Below are 25775 nucleotides of genomic sequence, written 5' to 3' on the forward strand. Positions count from 1 at the left end.
TGATTTTACAAATTAAGTACCAAAACATCATGTTTAACAACACATTGACAGAAAAAGCAGTTCAATACCCAGTAACGTTACATAGTAATTACTGTTTTTTTATTAATTTAGCACCAAAACATTGCAATATATTGAAACAGCTGTGGATCCGGGCAGGAGGCAGATTTCATTGAGTAATACAGAATGTTGGATGAGTGAAGGTTGGATAAGCCAGACTCTACTGTATAGAATGAATCATATTATTTAAATAGTATGGTTCATTCTGGCTATTTTCTGGCTATGGCTCTGCTGTGATGGGTTTCTCCAGCTCTGGCGTCACACTCTGGAATAATTCCATCAGTGCTGCCTCTGAAAAATCCTGCAAATCTCTTGAGAAGATAGGCGGACAAATGTCAGCATGCTGGAAGAAAGAAGCAATGACCACCAATACTGAAGTGATGCTCCTACCTACGCCATCAACTCCTCTGGACTGGCCACGTTGTCCGAATGCTTGATCACTGTCTCCCAAAGCAGTTACTATACTCCGAACTCAAGAATGGGAAATGTAATGTTGGTGGACACGAAAAGAGATTTAAAGATAGGTTTGAAGCCAACCTCAAAAACTGTGGCATAGACACTGAGAACTGGGAAGCTCTGGCCCTTTAGCGCTCTAACTGGAGGTCAGCTGTGAGCAGCAGTGCTGCGGAATTCAAAGAGGCACAACTGGAGGGCAAAAGGGGAAAATGTGCAAGAAGGCACCTCAAGCCAACCTGACCGGGACCACCTTCCACTTGGACCATCACCTTGAAGGACCATAATTCTCGAGCTACCAGGGATTGGCTAGGAATGTCTCATTCCGGCTATTTTCCAGCTATGGCCCTGCTGTGACCGGTTTCTCCAGCTCTGTTATCACGAGCATCAATGCGTCAGAAGAAAACAGCCACACCTCCCTCAACATAGGCTGAGTGCGCAGTTGCATGCATGCCTCCTTCAACATGACTGACTCCTTCGTAAGTGGATTTAGGATGGCAAAGCGGGTGTGCGCGCTGTCAGAATTGAATGGCAAGCACAGGAGAAGGTGACCTTGACTACCAGCACCAAGGGCACAAGCAGAGCCCACCATTTTAAGTCTGGAGCCATGCCCTGTTTATAGCTTTCCCCACTCAGTCATCAACCACAGCCTTTAATTTGGGGCCGGAAAATCCAGAATAACTACCCCCATGCTCCTCAGTACCTACCATCTGTATATAGATTGAAATATTTGCTCTGGCAACCAGCAGGGAAGAAGAAGAAACCCCTCTAGGCGCAGATCTGAGAACCACCCATGCTGCGGGTACAAGCAAGCGTATTAAGGGATAAGGGATCCGTGACAAGGGGATTGGCGAGGGCTAGAAGGTGTCACAAGGCTGCCCTTCCCTTGAGCGGTTTGGCCAGGCACTAAGCCAAGGCGCAAAGGTGGAAGAAGGGAGGAGAAGAGGCAGGGTTTCTCTCTCTCTCTCTCTCTCTCTCTCTCTCTCTCACCCCCCCCCCCCAAATCCCCACACATGCCACGCATCCACCTCTCCCGAGGGTTTCCCCACCAAGCCCCTTCTTTGCTGGGTCTTGCCTTCGCACTGCGGCTCCCGGTCGAGTCACTGCAGCTGGAGAAGGAAAAGCAGGAGGAAGAAAGGACAGAAGGAGGAGAGGGAGGGAGAAGTGGAGGCAAGGCACCCGCCAACCTGTTTGCCTCTCTCTCTCTCTCTCTCTCTCTCTCTCTGCTGACTCAGAGCTCAGCAAGGTGAGGCTCTTCCAATCCGCCGTGTCAATCCCCTCTTTAGAGCCCGATGCTGCCCCGCCGGCTGCGCTTCGCCTCTCCCCTTCCCGAGCGCCGCAATGCCTTGGCTCCGAGGTGGCACACGCAACACACACACACACAACACACACACCCGAGACCCACGTCGCAAGCGCCTCCCCCTCCGTCGCTCCCCGCCTTTGCCTGCTCGCTCTCTCCTTGCCACAAACAGCGCCGGCTGCCAAGGCGCCTCTCTCCTCCTCCTGCTGCTGCTGCTCCTGTCTCCAATTTCTCCCACTCCGGCGCAACATGAGGGTCTGGGGCTCCGCGTGGGCTTGGCTGGGCTCGGCTCCCGCCCTCTGCCTCGCCTGTGTCCTGGTGGATTAATCGGCGGCGCCTGGATCGGGACCCCAAGGAAGGGTGGGTGTCATGCGCGCCTCCTCCTTTCCACGGTGCCCAAAAAGGACCCTAACCCACAACCACATAGAGGGACTTTGGGGACGATGGGTGGGAGCTTGCATGGGTGGGTGGGTGGCTGACACTTCCAGCCTCCTTATGCCATCATCGCCTCCCCATCCCATCATCCCCTCTCCAGGAAAACAACTCTCCCCACCATCCTTCGCCTCTGCCAGGCAACCAGAGGTTTCCTTCCTTCCTTCCTTCCCTCCTTTCCTTCCTTCCTTCCTTCCTTCCTTCCTTCCTTCCTTCCTTCCTTCCTTCCTTCCTTCCTTCCTTCCTTCCTTCCTTCCTTCCTTCCTTCCTTCCTTCCTTCCTTCCTTCCTTCCTTCCCTCGTGGCCCAATTCAGCGCCCCGGTGGGGAGCAGAGCGCCTAAACGCCCACCCACGCCGGGCACGAGTGGGACCCAGGACTCCACCTCTCCCCCCCGGGAGGATGGAAGGCTCTGGAGCCTGGTAGGACCACGCAGTTGGGCTTCTGGGTTTTGTGTTGTTCTGAACCCCAGAAATCAATTTGTCAAGGCACGGGGGCGGTTGCTTGGTAAGTTCAGCTTGGGCCCCGGGTGGGCGGATCGCGCGTGGGGTGGGGGGAGTGCCCAGGAGGGAGGAGAAGCCGGGAAAGTGGCGCAAAGGCTCCGGGTGTTTTTGGAGAGCGCTGCAGGTCCTGCAGGTAGATCCGGGGCTGGGCCAACGAGCTGATTGGGAGAGAAAGAGGAGGAGGAGGAGGAAGAAGAGGAGGACGGGAGAGGAAGCCGCCGGTATGTTTACTGCGCCAAGTCCAGCGGGTCCGGCTGCAAGGAAGGGCTTGCGAAGAGCCGCAGTGCCTTCCTCGGCTGCGTGCCTGTGTGCATTCAAGGGCAGTTTGGGGTTTTTTGAGAAAGAAGGCAGGCTCCATGGCTGGCGGGGATTTGCTCTGGGCCGGGCTGGAGCCCGTGGGCCACAGCCCCGGGGATTTGGGCGAGGGCCACGCGCTTTGTGCCGCTGCTATTTTGGAGAGAGAGGTCGGGTGCGTGTGCCCAAGCGCGCACTCGCTTGAAGGTGTTGGGAGGCTGTCTTGGGTTTCGACTTTGCAGAGGAGAGAGAGACTGGGCTGTTGTGCTTTCCAGCCAGAATGGGAGCGCTCTGCCTGCCCCTCCTTCCTTGCTTTTGCCACCCTAAAACGAGAAGAGGGATTTGACAGCTAGAGGGTGTGGAAGACATGTGGACCCTCTCTGGTGATGCCACATGGCAACCTCCCTCCCTCCTGTCACTTCTTCCCTGGGCAGCCACTGCTCTGGCCAGCCACACACAACCACTCCTTGACCCACTTGCCTATGCAATGCGGATGATGGGAGTGCATGTGACAGCTGAGCTGGGTGTGCATTCTGGGAAGGACTAGAGCCTAAGAGAAAGAGAGAAAGAGATTGAGTCACGATTTGGGGCGGATTCTTTTCTTCCTTCTGCTAGACCTTGCACAGGAGACAAAGGTCAACAGAGAGTATGTGTCCAAAAAAGGCACCCTGGTTGCAATAAAGGTAGGCTGGACCAGGTGGACCGGTCTGTGTCACAAAATCTGTGTGTACCATGTCACAGAGAAATGCAGTCTGTTTGGTGTCTGGCTTTCACCTGTGGCGTTCGAAATGCGCCGATTGGTGAGAAGTTGGAATGAGGCTTCCATTGTCTAATCATTCAGGTTTTTTTTCGGTTCTGTTTGGTTTGTTTATTTGCCAAAGATGAAATGAAGCCGGTCTGCCGGACTGCTACTGAGAGATGGGATTTCCTAGAAATATTTGAATGGGGAGAGGGTGTCGCTGGGTGATGACGCACGCGTTCCTGGATGGTTCATTTCTACACTCTGAACTGTGATGCTTACCTGCGCCTTGTTTTTCACAAAGTGTGGGAGAAACTGAGTATTGCAGAAGGACTGATCATCTCAGATGGCATTGCATCTACAAGCAGAGCGAGGGTGGGAAAGAAGCTTCTCTGGATTGCATGCTTTTTTGTAATGCGTTTTATCATGAGCCGTGATGATATTTGGTTGTTGCATAGTTCCCCCAATAGCATAAGGAAGGGACATGGGGAAATAGCTGAGCAGTTGAGAGGATCAGTTTTTCCTTCTCATACTATGGTGAAATCCCACAAAACGTTTATGTATGTGTATGTGTGTGTGCATGGAACAGATTTCACTCTGCCGGAACCTAGGAGTTATGAAGGCTGGTGATTCGAAATGACTAATCTATCAATTTCTCCTTCGCCGTATTACTCTCCTGCTCAGTATGCAGTAATGGTTGCCACATCAGCCCCAGAGTGAATCAGGCGACTGGGGGTGTTTTTCAGTGAGGTCAGAAAGCATCTGGGAGCAAATGAAATGGAGGACTGGTAGCTGGGTGATAGAGAACATGTTTTGCATGCAAAAAGTCTCCATTCAGTTCTGGGCATCTCCAGTTCAAAGGGAGCAGGTATCAGGTGGTGCAAAAGATCCCTGTTTGAGGGTTCTTGTAGGTTTTTTGGGCTGTATGACCATGTTCTAGAAGCATTTACTCCTGACATTTCACCGGCATCTATGTCAGGCATCCTCGGAGGTTGTGCGGTCTGAGGATGCCTGCCATAGATGCAGGCGAAACATCAGGAGAGAATGCTTCTAGAACATGGCCAAACAGTCCGAAAAAAACTACAACAACCCAGTGATTCCTGCCATGAAAGCCTTCGAGAATACATCCTTGTTTGAGATTTTGTAGGACTGACTGTGTCAGGATTAGGCTACATGGAGAAAGAGTCTGACCGGGCATTAGGCAGTGGTTGGTGTTCTCAAGGGGCAAAGGCACAGTTTGGTTGACAGGGCCCACACTGAGTTACTGGTAGCAGCTTGTAGAATTCTGTTTGTTTACCACAGGGAGTAGATAGATAGGTGAACCTACTGGACTGAACTGTATTCAGCAGTGGCCACATTATCACTGTGGCCATCTCTTAAAAACAAGACAAAAGCAGATGTGGTTAGAAACCTAATTCTGGACTGATATCCTCCTGTAATGATATATGTAGGCATAAGTTAATCTTAAGCTTGAATTTCTATATTTTTAGTAACTGTCAAAGTTGATGTTCCCTTCCTTCTCTGCAGTATCCAAAGCCCCTTTGATCTACCATAGAACTGCTCAACCCTCTCCCTTCAACATTCATAAAAAGAGAGAAAGGGGAAGGGGAATCACAGAATTGTCTGCTTGTTCCCCATAGACAGATGCTGTACAATTACATTGACCATTGAGACATCCAAGGACCCCTACATTTCAGTGGCAGATATGATCACTTCATCTATGACACTGTCAGATGCTTTAATGTTCCCCTGCTCTCTAGGTGCCAAGTGGCTCAGTGCACCATAGTTCTAAATATCTGTTATGGGAAATTATGAAGATTTGAGTCATAGAATCAGAGTTGAAAGAGGCTTCACGGTCCATCAAGGCCAAACGCCTGCTGAATTCAGGATCTCCAGTGAAAGCATCTCCAGTATGTAACTCTCCATCCTCTTTTTGAAGAGAAAGAAACCTCTCTTGCTCTCTTTGGAAATGATTCCATTGCTAAAACACTATTACTGTCAAGAACGTTCCAGTGAAATAAGCCAACATTGTGATGCAGCAGCTTAAAAGGCCAATGGGATTTTGACCTGCATAAATAGGAGTATAGTGTCTAGATCCAGGAAAGTCATGCTACCCTTCCATTCTGCCTTGTTCAGACCACGCCTGGAATACTGTGTCCAATTCTAGGCACCACAATTGAAGGGAGATGTTGAGAAGACGGAAGGTGTCCAGAGGACAGCAGCTAAAATGATCAAGGGTCTGGAAAACAAGGTCTGTGAGGAGCAGCTTCAAGAGTTGGGCATGTTTATCCTGCAGAAGAGAAGGCCGAGAGGAGGCATGGTGTGAGGGGAAGTCACAGGGAGGAGGGAGCAAGCCTGTGTTCTGCTGCCCTAGAGACTAGGATGCTTCAAACTACAGGAAAGGAGATTCCATCTGAACATTAGGAAGAACTTCTTAACTGTGAGAGCTCTTCAGCAGTGGAACTCTCTGTGTACTCTGGAGTGTGGTGGAGCCTCCTTCTTTGGAGGCTTTAAACAGAGGCTGGAATGCCATCTGTCAAGGATGCATTGAATGCAATTTTCCAGCTTCATGGCAGGGGGTTGGACTGGATAGCCCATGAGGTCTCTTCCAACTCTATGATTCTATGATATCTATTCAAACCAATAGGCCTGGTCCTATCTTCGGTAGTTCTGGCCCCCATGCAGCATAATTGTAATATTTAATTCTATTATTTGGAATTCTGGGATTTACAATTTGGTAAGAGCCATAAAATCCAGTTTCTGAATCCAGATTGTCTGATGGATTATATGAGTCTACACTGTCATATCATCCAGTTCAAAGCAGATAATCTGGATTCAGAAATGGGATTATATGGCAATGTAGATGGGGCTTTAGACTTCTCTAGTACATGTATCTGACCTGTAGTATGACAACTCTCACAACATCTACAAATCACAGGAGTCCATAGGCTGAAGCTATGACATTTAAAGTGATATTAAAACTCTATGACTGTGAAGTGTGATTTTTTTGTGAGTTTTCATGGGTTTTGACACAGATAAGCATAGCACTGGGAAGCACAGTCTAAAAGATGATTTGCAAGTTCTGAGGTCTTCTAGAAGTGGCAATTATTTGTTTTATTTTTAAAAAATGTGGTTCTGGTGTCTGGAAGGAATCTAGGTCTGCAAAAAATGCCGGGAAATGGGAAGTTGGCTGCATGCAACCCTTGGCAGATGAATGGGGAAAGTGCTCAAAGGAGAGCAGGAGAAGTTCTTTGATGTTGGAAGATGTGAAGGCAAGGGAACAGGTAGAGTATTTTGGAATTGCCCGGATTTCAAGCTTACCAACTGCTTCCATTCACAAAGTGTTTGTCAATTTGAGGATCTGCTGTATTTACTCCACTTCCCCTTTCAGCCTGACAGCATGTAGTAATCGCGCTTATTTTCGCTGATGTTCTTTTTTGTCATTTTCACAGTTGAATGTGGCTACAAAACAATTGAAAAAACCCTTCCCTTTTAAGAGGCGATACAAAGCTAGACTCAGCCCCCCCCCTTTTTTTTTTACTGGTGTATGTTGTACTTGAAGTGTTAAAATCCTCAAGAGGCAGAGATGAGGGGGAAAAAACCAGAGCTGTGGTGTGTGTGTGTGAGGGAAAGAGAGACAGAATGGAGAAGGTTTAACTAGCGCTTACTTCAAACATTTCCTCTTGCTTATATTTAAAAAGGGGATGAAAAGAAAGCATGTTCCAAAACTGGTTCAGGGCTTTATGAAAGTGAAATATTAATGACCTGGGAAAGCTTAGACAGCAGATAACTTCCTACGGAATCGTTTTGGAGGATTCCGTCCTTCTGACAACTCCTTGTGGTATATGAAATGGTGTCTCTGTAGTACAAATGCAATTAAAAACTTCAGGGCTGCAGGATTTGTAATTACGGGGGCAAAATGATGTTGGCCAATGGGTCATGATAGCAAATCTAATCATCTTTTCCATTGGAGAACATCTGTGATTTCAATTGTCTTTAATATTCTTGGAGAATATCGAAGTCCAGGACTGCTGTGGAAACATTTTGAAATACTGTACATCGACCCCTGTCGAATGCATTTCCAGAAAGTGCTTGGCTTAGTTTTACGCTGCAACAGAACACGTCTTGCTAAGAGAATGGGGTGGAGTATCACAGGAAGGTTGAATATGTCCTTCTGGTATCTGTCCAAACTATTTTTCCCACACATCAGTCCCAGCATTACATTTGCTGCACATTTATTCTATGACCTAAGTGAATTCACTTTTTCTTACTAGTTATGACACAACGCTTGTGCTCTCCACTTTGCACAACTTGTTTTGGCTAAATCTAATGTCTAAGTTGTGTAGCATAAATTTCTGCCTGCACAGTTGAATGCTAATATTGAGCATCCCCCCCCCCCCCATATTTCCAAAGAAATGCACAATCTATTATGCATGTGCACCTTTGGCACATCCCGTGTACATCTGAATGTTCAAGAGCATCACATGCACAACTCAGTTCTATAGCCCTGAACTGAATGTGGAAGTTCCACACTGGATCACATGGTCAGACACAATGTTGCATATTCCAGTATGTTGCATATTCCATGTACATCTGTATGCCCAAGAGCATGCATGTTTCAAGACACCTTGAGCAAGTTACACTCTTTTTACCTAAGACAAAGTCAATGGTAATCTGCCTCTGTATAAATATTGCCAAGAAAACCCTGCAATGGGACCATTATAAATGGGAATCTATTTTAAGAACCAGTGTGCTGTATTGGGTTGAATGTTGGACTTGGACTTTGAGTGACCAGGTTTGAATCAACCATGGGAACTTACTTGAACAAGCCTATCTCTGGTTATATCCTGTACAGATTACTGCAACATGCTCTATGTAGGGTTGCCTTTGAAGACTGTTCGGAAGCTTCATATGGTCCAACGGGCAGCAGCCAGGTTGCTCACTGGAGTGGCATACAGGGAACATACAAGTCTCCTGTTGTGTCAGCTCCACTGGCTGCCAGTCTGCTACAGAGCACAATTCAAGTGCTGACTTTAGCCTATAAAGCATAAATGGTTCTGGCCCAGCTTGCCTGTTTGAATGAATCTCCTCCTATGAACCATCTTGGAGGGTAAGATCATCCGGGGAGGCCCTACTCTTGGCCCTGCCTCCTTCACAGGCGCAACTGGTGGGGATGAGAGACATGGCCTTCTCAGTGATGGCTCCTTGGCTATGGAATTCCCTCTCCAGGGATATTAGATCAGCCCTCTCCCTCCTGACCTTCCGTAAAAAAGTAAAAATATGGCTTTTTGATCAAGCCTTTGGAGAAATTGTGCAGTAAATAGAAATAGAATTATGTGCAAAAACTTTTAGAATGGCCCGGATTACGATTATGGACAGCGTGGATTAAAAATGTTATTATTAGTTTAAATGTTTTAAAATGTTTTAATGTATTTTATAATTCTATTTAAAATGCTCATTTTAATTGTATATTGTTTTAATGGCATCAAATAGTTGCCTATGTCTAAGGTGACCTTGAGTCCCCTCCGGGGTTGAGAAAGGCGGGGTAGAAATGGCATAAATAAATAAATAAATAAATAAATAAATAAATAAATATCTTTCTCGGTGTGTGTGTGTGTCTTAGAGGAGGGCAATGGCAAACCTGCTCTAAATAAATCTTGCCAAGGAAAACCCATGGTTGAACTGTCACAAGTTGGAGTCAGATTTAAGGCAAATAACAACAAAGATACCACAGGTTTCCATCCTGATATTGCTTTGACCTAAAACTGCAACTCATATTTGTGACGTTGTTTGCATTGATGTAACTTCTGGAAACTTAGCTTAACTTTGCTTATTCAATCATTGGGTATTGGTCACAGTGTTATCATTGTGGATGTTTGTTGTACTTTATGGTTTTCTGTTCCTGTTTTAGGTAACACAGACATCAAGCTTTTAGTCATTGTTGTCCTCTTGAGTTGTTTTTTCTCCCTCTGACTCCTTTTATGCTGTTCATTTTGGTATCAGCCTTCCTCTGTTTTGTTTTCAGAGTAAGCGCAGAATGCATGCAGACTCTTACAGATCTGTGATAGCAACTACCTAGGTTTTTCCTTTTACATATAGACTGCAGCACTCAAATCGATATACATCCATTCTAAAAACACACTTGCTTGGATCAATTATACTTATAATAAGAAAGGAAGAAAGAAAGGTAAATAAACTATAACTAGTAATGTCTCTTTTCTTTATAGTGAAGAACAGAACATTTTAACATGGAAATCATCTAACCAAGCTAAGGGATAAATACAAATACGTAAATATATTGGCATTCTTTGACTGATTCAGAATTGGGGGATCTGAGAGCTATTCCATTATGCATTAAATCAATAAATACACATTAAAGTTGTGATTGGGTAATGAGATGTTTTTATTGAATCCTGAAATTAAGCTGAGTGAGATGGCCCTGTGGTTATCAATCTTTCCTCCTTCAAATGTCCCAAACTTCAGTTCTAAGAAGGCCAAAGCAAAATGGCCAGTGGTAAAAATTTCCATGAGCTGAAGGCCAAAGAATCCAGAGGGCTAGAGAATCACCACTTTGAGATAGGGATGCAAGTCTTTCTTCAGCTATGCACTTGAGCTAGGTTGCTTAGTGTTAGTCCTCTCATATACAAAATGAGAACAACGCCCACCTACATCATAGACTTTTATAGATAAGATAAAGATGACAGAGCATTTTTTCAATGATGGTTGCAAGAAACTGAGCTTTGAATGCAAGTCTCCACAGTTTGAAAAAAGCCCTCTGTTCATTGAAGAGTGCTCTTGCTTGGTAAAAGGGGTTGAGCCATGTGAATGGATTGTTTTGATTACATTCATGGAGACCTAGGATTACATGGCTAGACATTCCATTTCTTTTGTTTTTCTACTTTGGAAAGTACATCTCCCCAGCTTGTCTTGCATGTATTTATTATCTTTTTTCCTATTGTTGCAACCACATACAATAATAATTATGGTATTTCCTCTTTTGCTTCTGTTTCATCAGTGCTGAAATAGAGAGACTGACATTTTTAATACAATATATATCTTTTAGGTCTCTAAACGGAGCACCTTAGGCAATTAACAAGGAGCAAGGACACCTGAAAAAAAATAGTCTTTGGTGGTCACGAACTAAAGGAATAGGAAGTGAAAAATTAACCTAGCATTATCTGGGTTGAATCCCAAATATAGCTAGATTGAATTGCTGTCTCATGCTGTGAGATCTGTTTCAGATTATTGTCTGAATAAAGAAAAGAGTTTGTGAATGAGTAAAAACACTTACACCTGAATCAAGTGCTAGCAGTCTTCATGATACATGGGAACTTACAGGATGTATGCAGAGTTTTTAGCTCATAACTTTGCAAAGTCTGTGGACATGCTGGAGTTTGCAGGAAAAACTTGGGAGAATTCTGGGACTTTGCAGCCACCTGGAAGATTAGTTCAACCCATTTTCCACTTTGGCCCAATCAGTTTTACACTGTTCTGATCAGAGGATGGCCCAGCCCCATGTCATTAGCAATCTTCATGGGCCACAGAGCATCTTACAATTTTTGGCTGTTGCAGTTGAATCTGCTCAGGTCAGAATGAGGTGCCCATACAGTCTGCAATAAGGAGGGGTTAATTCTATCCTCTGTTTGCTGTTTACACCAGCACTTCCTTATGACCTCAGCAGACATAATAAGTGATAGCTAGGTCCTCGCAGGGAGCTATGTGGCCAGTGGGAAGCAGCAGTGGTGACAAGCAGACCATGAGATAAGCAGCATGCAAGTGGGCAGGATGTAAGGCTCCTGATTCAGCAACAGCATACTGTATTTGGGGTATCACCAAGACACAAATACCCCAGATCAGGCATAGGCAAACTGTGGCCCTTCAGGTGTTTTGGATTTCAACTCCCAGAAATCCCAGCCAGTTTACCAGCTGTTTGGAATTGTGGGAGTTATTCCAAAACACCTGGAGGGTCGCAGTTTGCCTGCCCCAGAATAATCTGCCTCTTCATGCAAGTGATTGTCAAACTGCTCCTGGCAAAGCTCTGTTTGGCTCTAGAAAACTGTAATTGCTATTGGGCCATTACTAATATCCCTTTCTGAGTAGTGAACTTGAGTAGTGCTTGGGAAGTGTAAAAATAGGCTGGTTGAGGTTAATAACAAACTTTGTCCAGACAAGATGACTGTAAGTTTAGTAAGAGTTTTTGATCATCTAGGGAAATGCTGTCAGACCTGTTTTGAATAATGTTGTCTGTTAGGTGTTAGTTTCGCTTTCTCAGGGCTCAATCTCACTGCTTATGAAGTAGGGAGGCTGAACACCAGTGGTTATTCATGTTGTCTATTTTCAGGTATGTGAGAGGAGGGGGAAGATTACATTTATCATCCATTACCAAAGACACATCCTTAAATCATGAGCACACAAACATGGTACCGTAAAAACCGGCATACTAGACGACTTTCTAAGCCAAGAAAGTCATCTTAAAAGTGGGGGGGTCGTCTTGTGTGCCGGCTATAAGTTCCACCACTTGAGGATGCCGAGAGCGAGGGACGCGAGCAGCCATTAGAGGCCAAAGGGAGCCTGCTGGTATCGCAGCTCAGCTGGCCAGCCCTCCCGACAGACCTGCCGATTCTCCTCCTCCCCCCTCGCCATCCCCAAGCAGCGCAGCCTGTTGCTCTTGCCCTTGCTCAAGCCCAGCTGGCCATCACCCCCGGCAGCACTGCCGCTCCTCCTCCTCCCCGCCCTCCTCCTGAAGGAAAAAGGGGCAGAAGAGGCTGCCCCCAAGCCTCCCATTCCCGACCTCTTTCTCCCTCTCCTCTCCTTCCTCAAACAGTGCTACTCAAGGAGAGTCCAAACAAAGGCACCTCCCAGAAAGTCCTGCTGCAGAAACTTCTTCTTTCTCCCCTCTTTGGGGTTTCTTTCCTGTCTCTGTGCTCAGCTCCCTCTGAAAGAACAGCCGCTCTTCAGTTTTAAAAGTTTTCAATAGCCTGCAGAGGGAGGAAGAAAAAGGTCTCTTTCCCCCGTTTGGTTTCGTTTCTGCAGCCAAGAACGAGGCAGCCTTAAAGGGGAAGTCCCAGTGCAAGGGCCATCCACTCTTAAAGGGGAATCCCCCCCCCCCCAAAAAACTGCCACAGATTCAGTGCCCTGGAATCACAGGAGTTGTAGTTTTACAAGATCCTTAGCCTTCCCTGTTTAAGAGAGCCAGCACCATACCAAACTACAAGTCCCAGTTTTCTATCAGATTGTTTAGAATTTCAACTCTCACAATTCCTAACAGCTACTGGCTGGGTTGCTGTGAGTTTTCCAGACTGTATAGCCATGTTCCAGAAGTGTCCTCTCCTGATGTTTTGCCCAGATCTATGCCAGGCATCCTTGGAGGTTGTGAGTTCTGTTGGAAACATGGCAAGTGGGGTTTATATATCTGTGGAATAATGTCCAGGCTGGGAGAAAGAACTCTTGTCTGCTTGAGGCAAGTGGGAATGTTGCCATTGGCTACCTTGATTAGCATTGAATGGCCTTGCAGCTTCAAAGCCTGGCTGCTTCCTGCCTGGGGGAATCTTTTGTTGGAAGGTGTTAGTTGGTCCTGATTTTTTATTGTCTGGATTTCCCCTGCTTTTGAGTGTTGTTTTTTATTTACTGTCCTGATTTTAGAGGAGTTTTTTAAAATACTGGTAGCCAGATTTTGTTCATTTTCATGGTTTCCTCCTTTCTGTTGAAATTGTCCACATGCTTCTTGTGGATTGCAATGGCTTCTCTGTGGAGTCTGACATAGTGGTTGTGAGAGTGGTCCAGCATTTCTGTGTTCTCAAATACTGACTGTTAGGAATTGTGGGAGTTGAAGTCCAAAACACCTGGAGGGCTACAGTTTGCCCATGTCTGATTTAGATCTATCTCAAAAAGGGTATATTCATCAAACCCTTTGGGCATGACCTTGGAAATATCTGGCTGCAGTGCAAAATGTTCTCACATGTTGGGTTTTGGAAGCTGCACAAGATGGCTTTATGACAACTTCTGTCCCCTCAGCTTACCACTAGCTGCTTGCATTGTGTCTTCCTGCCTGGCAGGAGTGAGTGAGTTGGAATGGATGGCCATTGGAGAACTCTAGCGTTCTGTTGTTGTTATTGTTAAGCAGAGTTGTATGGCCACCTGTTAGGAAGGCTTGCATTGTGTCTTCCTGCCTGGTAGGAATGGGGTTGGACTGAATGGTCATTGAGCTCCCTTCTATTATTATTGCTGTTGTTATTGCTATTATTGTTGTTATCATCTGTCGGGAGGGCTTGGACATGTGTTCCTGTCTGGCAGAATTAGGGTTAGACTGGATGGCCATTGGAGTCCCTTCCAATTCTAGATTTCCATTATTGTTGTTGTTGTTGGGGAAAGGACATTGGACCCAGCCCTGGTCTCACTCTAGGTAAGGTAAGGTAAAAATTTATAGAACTTTATTACGCTCCATGGAAACACAACTGTTAAATAAATAATAAACATACAGGAGTTTACAGGTGAGGTAAAGGTTTTCTCCTGACGTTAAGTCCAGTCGTGTCCGGCTCTGGGGGTTGGTGCTCATCTCCGTTTCTAAGCCGAAGAGCTGGATACTGCTTTGATAGTCTTGGATTTGAAATCAAATCTGATGTTTTTATTTTTTATTTTTATTTGGTGTGCGATGGAAGAGGGGTGGTCTTATACGGCGAGTATATACCAAACTCTATATTTTAACTGGAAAAGTTGGGGGTCGTCTTATACGCCCAGTCGTCTTATATGCCGGAATATACGGTACATGTATTTGGAAGTGTCCTCCATGGGTTCATTACAGCTTACTCCCAAGTAAATGGTTATAGGATAGATTGCATGTTGACATTATCATTCTTGAGAGGGGTCAGACCAATTGCAGCTGTCTGGGTATTTCTGAGTGCTGAATCATTCAGTATACAGTATGACTCCCCTAATCCATTGATTCAATGTCCAGTTTTACTTAACCATGCTTTTAAAAAATACTCCTCATAAACCTCTCTAGGCCAGTGGTTCCCAACCTTGAAGAGACCATGAACTATTGATGCAAAACTTAGATACATTGTGGACAATTGAGATCAGTTAATTCTTCTCTCTAGCAAGAATCACATGCTTTCTTCCCTTCCCTTCTCATGAGGAACCAGTGATGGAGTGTCCCTCGACCCCTCACCTTCACCGAAGGAGAAGGCTTTGGCTGCCTCCTCCTTCATGTAGTCCAGCCTGCACATGAGGCTTCCTTCCTTGCCTCAAGAGCAGGTTGTCCAATTTTGGGAACTTTCTCACAAGTCAGTGAAGGCAGGGATCAGGGATAACTCCATCATCACTGGCTCTTTGTGAGGAAGCAAGGCAAGGGAAGGAAGCATGTGGGCTATTGTGTGTCTTTGACTGGGCCAGTGGGAAAGGAACACTCTGAGTTCGAGTGCTAACAGGAACCAGGGTTGTGTTTGGGATGAAGGAGAAGAGAAGGGCCGACAGGAGAATTAGAATGTGTGTGTGTGTGTGTAGGGGAGGGGGTTATGTGTGCTGTGTCAACTCAGGTTTTTTGTGAAAGACCACCACAGACCACTTCTTTGTTTCTTGTGGACCACCGGTCCACGAACTACTGGTTGGGTACGACTGTTCTAGGCCCTTTACTGTGATTCTATGATATGCTTCTGGCCCACGTAAAGTCAAAATATAGGGTTTGTTATTATTCGCTGTTTGACCAGAGATGATCCAATTTTGTCAGAACATTGCCAGCTCCCACATTCCAGAGATTTAAGTCTTTTGTATCTGGAATATGATATTTGCACATCTTGTATACTTATTCAACCACAAAATAAAACACAATCCTTTCATTTGACTTTTCTGATTTGTTGATGTGAAGTTTGAAATGGAATCTCTATATGTGCTTAGAAATAGCATCCATAGCATGTTTTTGATTGTTCATTGTTCTATGGTCATGGAAGATAATAGCTATATATTATACACACAATTGAATAAATAGCAACCGTGTTATTCACTAGTTAAATTTGTATGCATGTATAAGCATTGCTGTCATGATACATGTCAGAGTGCTTAGATACTACAAACCCATGTGTTCAGTCTGAGTGGCAAGTCTAGTGAGATTTCCCTTTTGGATTGTAACAAAATACTTGTGCTTTATAGAGGAGACTATTGCTTTTATCAGTGCCGTCATCTGTCCTATACATGATAGTCAGTTCATAATAAAGCCTGAGGATTGAGTATGAGAAAGACAGAGCCTTGTAGCAGAGATAGAGAAGCACCAAAGCATATGCAAGGGGGACATCCTGGGGGAAAAAGGGAAAGAGAAATTGCAAAAATATCTACATTAAAATCTCGCTCCCTGCATTATGCGTCTTTTTTCCCAAGCAAAAATTAATTTAGATGGAAGACAACTGAATAAGCAACTGGGAGAGAATTGTTAGAATAAATGGAGTTGGGCACACACAATAACTGTCAGTTATTTGTCTGTAAATTTCTAGGTATTTTTAAATTTTTATTTTAGTCTTGTTTGTGGTATTCCTTAGAAGGGGAGGCAACAGTGAAATAAAGGAATATTAAATATGGGCACTTTCTTGCAGAGCACATTAACCATTTTTGCCCCTGCAACAAATGCTTAAATTCTGGTTGTACTGATTAGGCTGAAAGCTGATTCACAAGTGCAGTGGTGCAGAAATTGCAGCTGCACAGTGGCCCCTTGGTATCTAACATATATAATGGTTTGCTTTTTGGGCTTTCTTTTAATATTTTCAGATGGTGGATAGTTGAATTTGTGAATTCACAATCTGTGGATGCTAACTGTACTATCTTTGTTTGTTTGTCTTTCTGTTTTACTATACAAATTCCCATACTTGACGACAGACTTACCAAACTGGGTTGTTGTAGGTTTTTTCGGGCTATATGGCCATGGTCTAGAGGCATTCTCACCTGATGTTTCGCCTGCATCTATGGCAAGCATCCTCAGAGGTAGCGAGGTCTGTTGGAACTAGGAAAAGGGGTTTATATATCTGTGGATGACCATGGTGGGACAAAGGACTCTTGTCTGCTGGAGCTAGGTGTGAATGTTTCAACTGACCACCTTGATTAGCATATAATGGCCTGACAGTGCCTGGAGCAAATTTTTGTTGGGAGGTGATTAGATATCCTTGTTCATTTCCTCTCTGTTGTTGTGCCGTTGTAATTTTAGAGTTTTTTAATACTGGTAGCCAGACATTGTTCATTTTCATGGTTTCCTCCTTTCTGTTGAAATTGTCCACATGCTTGTGTATTTCAATGGCTTCTCTGTGTAGTCTGACATGGTGGTTGTGAGAGTGGTCCAGCATTTCTGTATTCTCCAATAAAATGCTGTGTCCAGGTTGGTTCATCAGGTGCTCTGCTATGGCTGACTTCTCTGGTTGAAGTAGTTTGCAGTGCCTTTCATGTTCCTTGATTCGTGTCTGGGCAATGCTGCTGCGTTTGGTGGTCCCTATGTAGACTTGTCCACAGCTGCATGGTACACGGTGGACTCCTGCAGAAGTGAAAGGATCTCTCTTGTTCTTTGCTGAACGAAGCATTTGTTGAATTCTCTTGGTGGGTCTGTAGATAGTTTGTATGTTGTGTTTCCTCATCAGCTTCCCTCTGCGGTCAGTGGTTCCCTTGATGTATGGTAAGAACACTTTTCCTCTGGGTGGATCTTTGTCTTGACTCTCGTGGCTTGTTCTCGGTCTTGCAGCTCTTCTGATGTCTGAGGTGGAGTATCCATTGGCCTCTAGAGCCCAGTTGAGGTGGTTCAGTTCATCTTGAAGGAGGTGGGGTTCACAGATTCTTTTTGCACAGTCTGCCAAGGCTTTAATGGTGCTTCTTTTTTGACTTGGGTGATTCTGGCCATGTAAGCCTTCAACTTACCAAACCTTCAACATATTTAAAAACATAGGTTAGATGCCTACATCTCAGGAGTGCTTTAGCAATGGTTTCTTGGACTGGTAATGGTTTGACTAAGGGTTGGACTAGATAGCTCTTGGGATTATTTCCATCTCAGTGATGCTGAAAATTTGCCCACAGTATGCAAGTTTAACAGACCTTTCTGTATATTGATTTTTGGGGGGCTTTTCCCTCTAGTTCTTTAGTGAATATGTAAAACCTATTTTGATACCTAGTGTAGCTACTGGGTAGGTAAAATGGGGAAATGCTTGCCCAAACAAGGATTCACCCCACTTCTTAAAATAAAATGTTCCGCCAGAGCCCTTCCACACAGCCATATAACACAGAATATCAGGGCAGAAAAGCCCACAATATCTGTTTTGAACTGGGTTATCTGAGTCCACACTACCATATATTCCAGTTCAAAGCAGAAAATGTGGGATTTTATTCAGCTATGTGGAAGGGGCCTCAGTCACCAAAATTCTAACATTGCAATAATTTAAAGATTCCGTTGAGCATTTTGAAATAGAAATTAGACTTTAAAAAACCCCAAATATTAAAAAACTCAAAAATTACAACAGCAAAACAACAGAGAGTAATCACCTCACAACAAAATCACCTCACAACAAAAGATTCCCCCAGGCACTTCCAAGCCATTAAATGCTGATCAAGGTGGTCAGTTGAAACATTCACACCTAGCTCCAGCAGACAAAAGTCCTTTGTCCCACCCTGGTCATTCCACAGATATATAAACCCATTTTCCTACTTCCAACAGACCTCACTACCTCTGAGGATGCTTGCCATAGATGCAGGCAAAACGTCAGGAAAAAATGCCCCTAGAACATGGCCATATCGCCCGGAAAAACCTACAACAACCCAGTAAAAAAGCAGTTAATGCTTCCATGGGAATGAGAACACAGAAGATCTCTAAGTTCTAGGTGTGAATGTATTTCAGTGTCTCATTCTCCTGAATGTTGCAGAAATATTTCGTAGAGAGGAATGAATTTGATGGGTGGAGCAATGCCTTCATTTTGCCCTCCTTGTAGATATACTTTGGGATACACGATAGCAGGACAAAAGAAAAGAAGGTGCTCCTTATGGGAAACATGTGCTCCTTTCAGGCCTTTTGGAGACAATTGTTTGAGTTTTAGTAGAACTTTAATAAACACATAAGGTTTATTGCACAAGTCTAGAATCCCTCCTGTCATGCCTTTTATGGCATGCTAAACTGGTGTACAAATTCTGTTGCATTTTTGTTGTAATGATATATCTCCTTGTTACTATCAGTTGGTCAGAAATGGGCCAGCCACAGTGCACTGCTTTTCCAATTGTTTTTCAGTCAGTGAGAATGCTCCTATTGACATCAGCAAAGGAGAGGGTTCACCCTTGGAATCTAGTTTATTTATCTTCCTGCATTATGTAGCCACTTGTTTAGAGCAGAATCAATTCAGTAGCCATTTGTACTGGTCTCACCAAAGGTTAATGGCTGCTAAAAGAAAAGATGGTTTGGTTTTTAATTTTTTTTATTGAGAGTAGGGATGGATCTGTGTTAATGAACAGTCTATTGTGTGTTAAAGAAACAATGGAAGCAGTGTGCCAGTCAGTTCTGGAATGCAGAACTGCATTATTTCTGGTAATCACTGTCATACATTTATGTGCATGTGTGTGTGTGTGTTTTGTGTTCCACATGATAAGGATATTGATTGAGGCAATTCATCTTAAAGTCATGAGAGACAATATGAAAGCATTAGATAACAGTATGCTGTGCACTTGCAGGAATGCATGCTGGTCCAGATGTGTAAGATGTTCACTGGCACAGAAAGAACTTCTTAGAGAATGTATTTTGTTTCTGCAGTAGCATGGCCTGCAAGCAATATTTGTCTGGCTCCCAGTTAAAATGTCAGGTATTTCCTTTATTGTCAAATGTACAAGTGCCTGGAATGGAATGAATTTGTACTTATTACTGCAGAATGCTTGCCAACAGTAGCTCTTTAACCTGCATGCTACATTTGGGTTGAAAATGCACATTGGTATTTGCTGAATATTGGAAATGAGGTGATATTGTCAGTCCATAAACTTATGGCCCAGTTGAAGTATTCCACAATGTAGCACTATGAGAATGAACTTCTTCAACTATTGCCTTCATGCACTCCACATCCTCCTTCAGCACAGCTGCAGGAGGGAAATGGGAAACAGCAGCTTCTTGTTTAGTGCCAATCATTTTGAGGAAAACGTAGCTCCTATTCCCTCAGAACATGCTGATATAGTTATCTCAGAGCCTAGAGAAGTCTCCATCACTTCATCAGGTCAGGTTTCCTGGGATCAATTTTGTTTGTTGCAGTCCAATGATGTGGACAAGATGCTTGCATTAATTTGGCCCACAACATGTAAGCTTGACCTTACGTCACCTTGGCTGTTAAAATCTAGCAGGAGAAGATTGATTGGGTACATCCAGGGAATGATAGATGCCTCACTATGCCGGAGGACATACCTGCAAGTGCCTTGAAGAACACTGTGGTGTGCTCTTTCCTGAAGAGGACCTTTGTATGTTTCAACTACCTCCTCATTGTAAATACAGTCACTACATGAGTTACAAACATCTGACTTATAAATGACTCTTAGTTACAAACAGGGGTGAGACAACAGAAAGTGAGTGAAATCTACTCAGAGGAAGGGAAATTCACTCCTGCAAGACTTATTGTGGGTAAAAGATGTATCCACTGAAGCTTCTTGTTTCAACAACAAGTCATTTTTTTTCAAAATCCAATTGTCACAAGGACAGAAAGTGTGGGCGAAATCTTCTGAACAGGAGTACACACAGTAAAACAAACACCATAGGGGTATTAACCCTTCCCTGTGGTATCCAAAGCTAAAAAAATATATTTTTGGCTGGAGTTACACTTAAACTTACAAATTAAACTTAAGAACAAACCTATCTTGTTCGTAACTTGGGGACTGCCTCTACTCCCTTTCTGGGTAGGATAGTTGTGCCTGTGATAGCTGGGTAACTTCACATATTCATGGAGGAAACTAGTATTTATGGTCTCATATTTAGTTTTCTTTCAGATTGTGGCACAGCACAGAAATGGCTATAGGTGGTGTGACTGATGACTTCCTCAGGTGAAAGATGTGGAGAATGCTACCCTCCTGTTTCTCCCAGGAAGATGCCTTACTGGACTGCCTCCCTCAGGTGGAAGGAAATGTTATAATGATTCTACTCCCATCTGGTTCTAGAAAATAGCTGTGGGGGATTCCTATTAAATTCCATAACTATTAAGCTGCTGAGTGCCACAGGATTATGTTTTTCATGCTTTTCTGTAACCCCATAAGGGGATTTGAAGTGAGGTACTGTGTCATCAGTATTCTGGTGACACCCAACTGTACTACTCCTTGTCATTGGAAAAATGAGGTTGTGAAGGTGTGGAACCAGTGTCTGGGTACTATAATCAAGATGAGAGCCATTCAACTGAGGCTCAGTCCCAACAAAATTGAGGCTTTGTTGGTTGGTAATTCTTAGGCATAGTGAGGCATCTATCATTCCCTGAATTAGGTTCATCAGCCTGTCCCTGATGGAGCAGTGTGTAGCTTACAAGTACTTCTAGATCCATATTTATCACTGAAGGCCCAAGGGGACTTGGCACTTGGAATGCTTGGCACCAGCTCTGAATGGTGCACCAGTTACTGCCTTTCCTGTTCAAGGATGGACTCACTACAGCAGCTCAAACATTGCTAACATAAGCTTAGTGCTCAGGTGGGCTTTTTCATATAATACTAAAATATGATTTAGTATTATGTCTCACCAGGCCTATAGAGTTTATGATGTCTAGCAGAAAGATTGCATTTACTGTGGGGAAAGGGGCTTGAGAGCAACCACCCACAACTCTGTATTGCAATTTTTACCAATGCTTTGAAGAGGGGAGGTTATAAGTAGTAGGTGAGAGCTTTTTGAGGCAAACTGGTTGCGTTGCCATGATGTCATTGAAAATTGTCTCATAAACTGTAGAGGAAACCTAATAAGCTCCAGGAACCTCAGCCTATTGTGTACAAAAATGAGTATAGCAGGGAAGTATAAAAGGTTCTTTCCTGTATTATATGGCTTACTTTAAATATGTGAGGAATGCCTTTGTGTATAACATACTGGTAACATGCACAGAATTTCTTCCGATGCTCAAAGAAACAAATATAGGTTTATTGTCTCTGCATGGTGTGTTGCACCTGAGGTGAAAGCCTGTAAGGAGTGACAGTTGGATGCTTCTATCTTTTGAGACAGGCACTAAGAATAGCTTCTCACTTTCATCAGAATTTGAGGACAATGCTTGCAGTATTCAAATAGAGGAGATATAGAGTGGTAGTGGCTCAGTACAGATATCACCAGAAGCTATGATTTCCTGTTAAGAGGTCTAATACTCAAAGGTATTTGAAGCTTATCACAAACTACAGTTTCTATCTGGAAAGTATGGTTTGTTTACTAATTATAAGAAAACATAATCCAACCATGATTTCACATCCTGGTATCTTAGTATAGCAATGGGAACCCTACTATCTGAAAAAGAGGAGAGGGATACCAAGGAGAGAAAAGTCTAAGGCTCCATTAGGAACCTGCCTCCTACCTCGCACTGAAGCAAAGAGAACAGCAGGGGGACAGAGCAGTCTTAAATAGTCTGCTGCTCTGCCCCTGTCAACAGCCCCCACCGAGTCTGGTCTCCTTCATGAGTGTCTTCAAATTCCCTCCCCCCCCCCCCAAAAAAAATGCCTTTAGCTTTAAACTGCCAGTTATGAATAGGCCACCTCAGTTGCTTCCACTTTATTGGCTATTACTGTTATTAATGACAGTGTGAATAAATTGTCAACATTTGCTTGAGATAGTGCTTGCAGTTCTGGATGGACTCATTTCACTTTTGCTTCTCATAGACTTAGCATGGAGATTTGGTTAACCAGTTAAAATACCTACATCCCCCTCCCCCCGCTACAGCCCTGGGTCACAGCATTTGCTGGGCTTTCACTGTGCCAGACTTATAACTCTCTTCTTTCCCTCCTTGGTACCCTTCTGTATTCTGCATGGAAGAAGGTCTCAAGGTTGCAGAAGGAGAGCAGGAACCAATGGATTTCCCACATTGCTTCTTTCCCATCCTTTGGGACAAAACAGGTGTTTGCTTTTGCTTTGTTTTCCTAGGCCCAGCAAGGGGAGGCAACATCTTCTAGACAATAGCCTCAGTGTGACCTTTGGATGTTTGCTATCATCTTGTTCTCCCTCTTGGGATGGATGGATTGTGTCTGCTTGCATGTGTGTGTTTACACAAGCAGTGGTTGTGGTTTTTCCCCCTAAAGCTGCCTTAGCCAAGAAACAGCCTAAAGGAGAGACAGAAAAAGATAAAACTTAGGGCAAGAGAAAGTGCCCAAGTTCAGGGAATTGATTCCTTCTTGTTGGGGAATCTGAGCTGTTGGGCTCAAAAATAACCCTCAGCTGAGGCAATTCCACCAAAAATATAGCAGAGCACCAGGAGTAAACTCCGTAACCAGCAGAAACATACATGTGGCAAACAAAGGAAGCCTTCTGTTCCTTAGGATGGATCACAATTGCAGAGTCAGAACTTTAGGTTCAAAAATATTTATTGAAGTAAAAAAGAAATACATTTTTATAGGAAAGGTCTGGGAATCAACAAGCTTCCTAAGAGCCGTAGCAAACTAGAATTTTGCGAGAGCAAACTAAGCCAGCACGAGCGATGCTCCGCCTCTTTCTCCGCCTATTTCCCTTTGCTAGGGCAGCGTTGCGAGCATACGCTCGTGCCGCAGCAAACTACAGGAAGCTTGCGCTCGGGCTTGCTCCGAAGCCCCGCCTCCCCCCCCCCCCCGAGGCTGCTCTCTCTCTTGCTAGCATGCCTGTTTTCCATTGCAGAGGGCAGGGATGCGAGCGTACGCTCACAGTTGAATTCTGCCAACTGAGAGAGTACACTCGCATCGCTTCCCTAGCAAGGGAAAACAGGCACACTAGCAAGAGAGAGAGCAGCCTCGGGGGGAAAAAGGCGGGGCTTCGGAGCGAGCTCGAGCACAAGCTCGCTCTCACTTTCAGTAGTTTGCTACGGCTCTAAGTCTCATCTTCTAAAGAAGATAAAAGATATATAAAAAAGTCCATGCAGCTACATTTTGCCTAGAGAGAGGCAAAATGTGCATCCTCATAGGGAGAAAGAATAGCAGTAGACCCTAAAATGTTGGAGACTGTATGGTCAACCCAGGACAGTTTTAAACTTAAGAGGAAGTTCAGTCACAGAATTCCATTACTACACCATCAAAGGGGGAGGAAACAGTGGCTAGCAGGGGTTTTTTGGGGGGGGGGGATCAGGAGTGATTTGGGATACTACAAGTCACTTCTGGTGTGGGAAAATTGGCCATCTACAAGGACGTTGCCCAGGGGATGCCTGGATGTTTTGATGTTTTACTATCCTTGTGGAAGGCTTCTCTCATGTCCACACATGCGGATCTAGAGCTGACAGAGGGAGCTCATCTGTGCTCTCCCTGGATCCGAAACTCTGACCTTTCAATCTTCAGTCTTGCCGGCACAAGGGTTTAACCCATTGCACCACTGGGGGCTCCTACTAGCAGTGAAGAGGAAAGACAAAGCCCTTTAGGGAAACATGCATAGGAATGTGGGGGGGGGGGGGGAGGAATCCCTCAGCTTGACCCTGTCTCTAGTGTAGCTACTCATTGTGGACTAGAAACTTGGTGGCACTCAGAAACTTGTGCAGTCCAGGAATGAAACCCAACACTGAATCTATTGCTGCTACCAGATTGGCATCCCTTTGGAAACAGGCCTGGCTGATTTCTGTATTTTATGAGCCAAACTAAAGGGAACATGTGGCAAATCCACAATCATTCTCATTGGTAAAAGGCTAAATGGAGGATGTAGAGTAGTGAGGATACAGGAAATTAACTTCATTTATCCCCCACCAAACTGAGACATTTCTTTCTCTCCCTGGACTCTCAAGTTGCTATTAGCTGAAGAAGAAAGACGGAACCTGTGTTTCCTTTGAACCCCCCAAGATTACTAGTACTGTATTTCCTCAACATTGTCTTTTATTTATTTTTCCTCAAGAAGACACACTATGTCTTATTTTCTGGGAATGTCTTATTTTTATTAAGTATGGTACAACAATCTCCATTTATGGGATGATCTCTCTGGGCTCAATAGCAGACTGCTTGCTGAAGTTTTTCCCCTATCCCTGATGTTTGACTGAGTGCACCCTGACCCGCATTTCAAACTGTCAACTTTTCAGTTGGCAATATTTACAGCAGCTGGTGGTTAACCTGCTGTACTAAAGCCCGACCTATTTGAATACGATGAGAGGCTCAAAGTAAAATTTTTAACTCCCACCTTATGTCTATCAAGGAAAGCAGGAATTGTATTTCTCTGATACTTGCTTCATAATGATGAGCTGAGGTTTCCTGTTATAACTGAATTCTTTTTTTGTATGGACAACAATAACACCCAAAAGGCTTAGCCACTGCTCTGAATGAACCAAGAAAGCATATATCCAGAAGCCTTTTCTGTATATACATGCTCTGCTGTTGATAGATGAGGATTCTGTGGAAAGCTAAATGATGTAAAATTGTGAGATGAGTTTCAGAATCCATTACATTGAAGGATATAGTGTTCTGGTAGGACAAATGAATGCATAGTGATTTTTCCGGAGCAACCCTGTAATGTTTCAGGGAGTAGATCCTTCTTTCCTTCTATTGTAATATTTTTGCTGTTTTATTGTCAGAGAGTTGGAAGGTAGCTGAGGAAAAAATCCAATCCACCTCCCATGCCTGGAGGCAGGATTAATTAAACCTAAATCCTTTCTGACAGATACATATCCAAACTAATTTTAAAAACTTGCTGCATCTGAGATCCCAGAACCTCCCCTGATAGTATTTTTCAATTTGCAGTCTATTCTTATGGGTAGAACTTTTTCCTGATATTATTTAATCTAAATCTTTTTTCCCCTGCAGTTTAAGCTCATTACTACTTTTCCTATCCTCAGTAGCACGGCAGAGCAACTGGTTACCTTCCTACTTATCACAGCCTGGTGCATATTTGAAAACATCTGTCATGTCTTCTGT

The 25775-nt window shown here is 44.2% G+C and overlaps 1 protein-coding gene across 6 annotated transcripts in view; it reads left to right on the plus strand.

Moving 5' to 3' along the window:
- The first annotated feature begins 1925 nt into the window (after window positions 1–1925).
- The window catches only part of CCSER1 (coiled-coil serine rich protein 1), a 796797-nt gene continuing 772947 nt past the window's right edge, over window positions 1926–25775 (plus strand). For 3 of the 6 annotated variants that reach the window (XM_060779236.2, XM_060779238.2, XM_060779237.2), the window contains exon 1: window positions 1928–2170. The gene's annotated coding sequence lies outside the window, so the exon portion shown is untranslated. Of the gene's footprint in view, window positions 2171–2528; window positions 2748–2819; window positions 2965–25775 lie in introns of those variants that run through there. The other 3 variants (XM_060779234.2, XM_067468589.1, XM_060779235.2) reach the window with 3 other exon arrangements.

The sequence above is a fragment of the Anolis sagrei genome, chromosome 5 (assembly GCF_037176765.1).
Source record: "Anolis sagrei isolate rAnoSag1 chromosome 5, rAnoSag1.mat, whole genome shotgun sequence".
Classification (NCBI taxonomy): domain Eukaryota; kingdom Metazoa; phylum Chordata; class Lepidosauria; order Squamata; family Dactyloidae; genus Anolis; species Anolis sagrei.